Source organism: Thermobia domestica, chromosome 2 (genome assembly GCF_964235325.1).
Source record: "Thermobia domestica chromosome 2, izTheDome1.hap1.1, whole genome shotgun sequence".
NCBI lineage: Eukaryota > Metazoa > Arthropoda > Insecta > Zygentoma > Lepismatidae > Thermobia > Thermobia domestica.
In genome coordinates this window covers 79,511,745-79,517,744 of record NC_137455.1, presented here as the reverse complement: position 1 = coordinate 79,517,744, position 6,000 = coordinate 79,511,745, and the positions used below count along the sequence as shown (strand labels likewise).

General features: G+C 35.9%; 1 protein-coding gene across 6 annotated transcripts in view; it reads left to right on the top strand.

The window, feature by feature from the left end:
- Window positions 1-331: 331 nt before the first annotated feature.
- cora (erythrocyte membrane protein band 4.1 like coracle) overlaps window positions 332-6,000 on the top strand; it is a 106,100-nt gene continuing 100,431 nt past the window's right edge. For 4 of the 6 annotated variants that reach the window (XM_081742724.1, XM_081742732.1, XM_081742716.1 and 1 more), the window contains exon 1: window positions 332-655. The gene's annotated coding sequence lies outside the window, so the exon portion shown is untranslated. The remainder of the gene's footprint in view (window positions 656-6,000) is intronic. The other 2 variants (XM_081742747.1, XM_081742737.1) reach the window with 1 other exon arrangement.

Below are 6,000 nucleotides of genomic sequence, written 5' to 3'. Positions count from 1 at the left end.
CTAGAAAATACCGGTATAGTGCCTTTAACCTACACTTTTATAATTAGTAATTAATCGTATGAAAACAGGTTTACGAAAGATGATGATCGTTGGAAAGAAACAAGACACTCCTACAAACATAATAGTTCTTGTGATAAAAACCTAACGAGAAATGTTTACTGATGGGCCAATGCACCTCGTTTATTGTTCGTGTGTTTACAACTATATTAGCACTTCAAGTGAGAAAGTCAATGGACTGAGATATTGAGAATTGGTATCCCGCACGCTCCTAGAATTCTAGCAGCAGATGTAGCAGCTTGACAAATACAGTGCCATCTATGAGTCATTTCGTAAATCATGCAACGTTGGTCATTGTATATGTTGCATTCAAATAGTCCGGATTTGGGCGATAAAAATATATATCAACAAAAATATTTTAGAATTCACACTTCAATATCAGTATAAAGCTTACACACCAAATTATTCTGATAAAAGAGTGCATCATGGTTTGGATTTTTAAACTAATAGGTAGTTGAATTGAGCTTGGACTACTTTCACTTGCGTCAGTGCGTCCTATTATTAAGTGCCCTACCCATTTTGGAGGTTAATGGTTTTACAGTGTTGGGTGAAGATTTGTTCGGTCTGCGATGTGCAGGGGATCCGATATATGAAATAAGTAAGTAATTTAGAACATTTTCTAAAATATCTACATGCATTTACGTCGTTTTGGTGTTACACAGTTTTGTGACGTCGATCGAAAACTCAGAGTATATATAAAAAATTATCGGGGTTTTAGGACATGAGCTAATGAATAACGGTGTATTTTTGTTGATGAAATCATATGCTGAGGTTTATGAAATTAATCTGTTTTGAATTGATGATTATATTTTGATGAGAATGAGGAAATCAGCCATACAATCTATACAGTATCCTTACGTACTAGAAGAGAACTCGCAGCAAATTACAGTAAATGGAATTATCGTTTCATTTTGGTTTGTATATGAAGTAATAACAGTGATAACAAGTATTACAACAGAGATAACTTGTGGCGTCAGTTATTGATAAAATCAGAGATAAATTGATTTGTAGGAGGGCTTACCATTAGTATACAGCGGTGTATTAAAGCTTAATGCCACTGTAGAATAATCTGGCTTAAGTAGGTTCAGCTGGGCGCGGTAGATAGTGCAAATGACCACAAGATTGTGTAGGTGGTGGATGTAAACTAAAATGGGCGTGCTCAAGGAAATGAAATTAGATTGCTGTGAAATCGGAAATAATTACTACTGACCCAAGTCCAGTTTATTATAGGCATAATTAGGTAAATTGAGTGCATGTTCGTGCAGTAGTTGCAAATATGAGAAAATAATTTTGAACCACGACAGGCTCAATGAAAGTAGTATACCAAGTTTGATGTACTAAAACTCCTTATTACGTATTTGTAGTAATGACAACGTATACAAAGAATCAAAAAAATAAATAAAGCAATATGAAATGTATATTAATCTCGATGAAATGCAGTTTAAGAAAGTGGGAGTCTTACAGTTTTCTATCCTTGCAGTCTGAAAGTCAGCAACAGGTAGAAATATAATGTTTTTCCTAGAATGATGGTGCGGGTTAAGAATATGGGATCACCATTGGTAAAATTTAGTAATTCGCAAAAAGGGGCGATATGTAGAGAAGTTGTTTATGCGGATGACACATCTAACTAAAGTAATGAGGTAACATAATTAATGTATGGATAACAAGAAAGTAATCCGCCGTAAGGGAAGCGGTTACAATGTGAGCACGTATGTAGGTAACATCCTCCGAAGATGCTAGAAGTCATATTTTCAAATAGCGTTTCCCTCATCGCCCTTATTCTGTGTACACTTTGCTCGCTGTACATTTCCTTAAGTATTTTTTAAGTCACATTGAATGTCAATAGCTTCCACCCAGTACTTTAGGAAGCTATTAATTTCTGCTCGTACTATCGATGGATAAATTCTAATTACGGGGGGGGAGGGGGGCAGATTTTTTTCTTAATTCATACTTCTTTGATAACTATAGCGTAATTTTGGTTAGGTTTAGTTACATTACGTTATATTTACCTTGTGGGGCGCACGGGTAAAAAGCACAATCCAACCTGTATTAGGTGGCCTTTAAAAAGTATGAATGTTGTCTAACCGAGTCAGGGCAGGAGAGCAGCTGGGGGTCCTAGCAGTAGAGAGGGATGCGTCCGTAGGGAGCAGGCGCGTCAGCGATAGTGGGCATTAGAGCAAATGGGATGTCGATAAAAACGGTTGGTTACGTTTGAGTTAGTTGGTATCTTAGCACATTTGCTGTAGTTACTTACCGTTACATTGTGGTAAAGGACTTGAATTAGTACTCTGATAAATAAACTTCCATGTCCTCACCTTTTATTTTCACACCATCACTACGATATTCAGATCTAAATGTGTAACTGTCTCCATTTCTTTATTTTATGGTGGTCGTCCTACTTATCACAATTTCTGCTCAATTTCAACAAATCCTGCATCTTTATAAAACGTAATAACTCCTGTTCCTCACCAACATACGTAGTTATAAAACTGAAAATAGAAATGTCATGTTGAATGGCATGGAACTACCGTCTTTCAGCTAACTGTGGCTCATTATAATTTAATGTTTGACGTCGGCATGTCTCCACTTAAAATAGTACCAACACGGCACAGCTTTTATATTGACATGCACCAGCACGGCACATGTCAATATAACACATTAAACTTGTGTGGTTAGTATGAATTTCCTGAAAAATAAGTGATTCACTATAAATTTTGTGTTTTTCACATTTCTACTCCGGACGGCGTTTGATCTAAACAAATATTGAACACCATCGATACAATTGGGTGAGGTATTTATCTAAGCAGTTTTTCGATATAAAGGCTTTTGAAAATGTTAAAATTTTCATTCAGTTGTAACTTTGTTCCTATTTATTCGAAATGTGTCATCATGATCATGGTATTAGACAGTTAAGTAGTACTTTGAGTGTACGTTGCCCCTTCTGTCTCACTTGGGTTATTACTGCTGTAGAGGCCACCAACATTTTGATGTTTGTATTATTGTAGCGTCCTTAGTTTGCAATACGGAATAATAAATATAACACTTGAAGTTTTCATTTAGCATAGATTTAAAATGTGTAACCTTCTGATATCTTCTGTACCCACTGTTAACCTTCCGATGCCAAGCAATGTCCCTCTTCCGATATTTGTAGGATACAGAATTTTCAGCGTTTTCTGTCTATTACTTTAAAAGTTACATGGGCAAATCAAGGTGAATAGTCCATCCTGTAGTGCATATATATATACAGACGGTGATCAGAAAAATGGAAACACCTGTACGAAATTGCAACTTACCAGATTAATATGGTGTCGGTCCACCTTTCGCCTTCAGAACAGCCTTGATGCTACGTGGGATGAAGGCATAGAGGTCGTGAATGGTAGCAAGTGGAATTTTACACCATTCCTCGTGCAGGGCATCGGCCGGTTCTATGAGAGAGGATGGAGGTGAAAATCGTCGCCGGAGTCGTGTTTCCAAGACGGATCACAGATGTTCAATTATGTTGAGATCTGGGGATTGGGCGGGCCAGGGGAGGTGTTGAACTTCATCCCGATGTCCTCAAACCACGCTGCAATAACGCCAGCTGTGTGAATGGGTGAATTATCATCCTGGAAGATGGCGTCATTGTCCGGGAACAACATCCTTGTAACATCCCAGTTGGATGTTCCAATCTGGAATATACATGGAGCATTTGGAATATTTCCAAAAAAAAAAAAAAAAAATCCAACTGCTGAGAAAAAGAAGTGAGTAATGTCAAGCATGGCGCATGAGAATATGCTCATGTAATAGATATTGATTACGCAGTTGATTTTATTTCTTCATATTAGCATTTTTTAATTATTATTTGTCATTTCAATATTTTGTTTGTAGAGGAAAGGTAGTGTAGGATTTGTTGTAATAGTTTATTATTTCATACAGTTTGTAGTAAGGAAATTCGTTTCAAGGATGGTACTTTTATTATTATTATTTTATTTGCTTAGGATTTTCGAAGTTACTAAGAGGGAAGTAGGAAATGGATTGAACTAGGTAATAACCGAATTTATTTTAATCTTCAAAATTTCTTGTTCGGCCATATTTAATATTTTACGTTCTTCGAAAACATATTTCTTTTCTAATCCAGGTATCCAATAAGCAATTAGGCTCTAGAGGGATAAAAGAAAGGTGTTTAGATTTAATTGGTTTTCAGTTACGTCATCATGAAAACAATTCTATGATTCGCTTTTAATTACCCATGGTTCTGTTGTAAGACGCTTCTAGACGCTGGTATGGCGGGATGCTGTATCATAGGAGGGACCCGTATTGAATGGTTCCTGGAAAACTTTCAAGAAAACGATTAAATCCGTGATTCAACCCTCAAAATAACTAAAATTATGCTTTCAAGATGTTAGGGGAATGTCTACATTTGAATGTAAACTGATTTGTCAGTGAGGGTTGTGTAAAACAGTTCTGTCATCTGTTTGAACGTGGTGTTCGAGGTTCACGGCTTGGCGGATCCATGTTAATGTGGACAGTTGGAACAATCGCTATTGTTCATGATAACCTTGGAGTTTCTTTTGGAGAGGTAAAGTATGGCAGATTACATCCAGATAAAACATGGCTTTGGGACAGTTCAGTTGGACTTGTGATTTACCTTGTAATAACGAAGTAACCAGGAGGCTGGATTACTGTTTTCTTGGAGTGATGAGGTGTCAGTATCCTAGTTATTCCAACTAGGACAGCAAGTAAGTCTCATTCAGATTAATGCGTGTCTCGTGAACTACGGAAACTCGTCAGTGGAATCTACAAGAATTAGTGGATTGTTTATGTGGATTTTATTTTTATTTTATTTATTTATTTTTTTTTTTTTTACGGAATCTTCAAAAGTGATAACCTTGACTAACTCTTTGGCTAAAATTTCGTATGTGCAAGAATCATAATGGCAATGATGGTGTAGTAAGCTAAAGTTCCCTCGGATACCTTCGATAATATATTCCACATGTAGTTCGAAAGTATACCTTTTGGGGTTAGGGGGGAATTTGTATCATAACTTCAAAATGTGATCATAGTTTGGCTACATTGATATAGATAGTCTTATTTCAGAAATAACAACCTTCCAAATTAATATCTTAAATAATTGGCTCTTAAAATTACTATTGACATTATTTTTGTGGTATGATGGTTCGATATTTCAATATAAAGTAAAGAAAGAAATCAGAATCTTGTACAACAATGCAATTGGGTGCTAGAAATTAACGAGGTTCGATCGTCATTTGTCTGCTTCCGTCTTCAGTATGAGCTTTCGCTATATAGTATTCATTTGTTTATGATGACATTTTTCCTGAATTAAAAGAAAACTGTTTACAGTGATGGATTATTCGGAATGTTGATCTAAAAATTTGTTAGAGGAACTCAATACTTCATATTAGTTCCTATTGAAAGAAGGCTAAGTAAATTATTAAGTAGAATAAATATTTTCTCTCTGCCAGATATGAAAAATGTAAACAGTTGCGTTGCATGTTTATGTGCTATCTGATCGTGTTGTTTTGCTCGAGGCTCATATATATCGTCATAGGATGTATTTTGGGAGAAGCGCTTGAGAACAGGGAATCTAGATTAAAATTTTGTGGATAATATTTACATTGAAGGTCAGTGCCTGTAATATTTTCGTGTGTGAGTATTTATATGTGTATTTTTATATGTGTACTTAGAATAGGTCTTGTAGTAGTAGGTTAGATTAGGTATATAATAAAATAAATATTGTGTCCCTTGATAATGTTGAATGAAACGTAAGAATGTGGAAAGGGGCCGAAAGTAGCCCTGACATTTACCCTGATTCTCTATAAGCCAAGTAACCCGTACTGTATAGAGCTGTTTTGAGAGCGTAGTATGCGATCCGCAGATTGTACAATGCAGAGCAGAGGTACTTAATATTTTAAATTCTTAATAAGCTTTGAATTCCTTCTACAT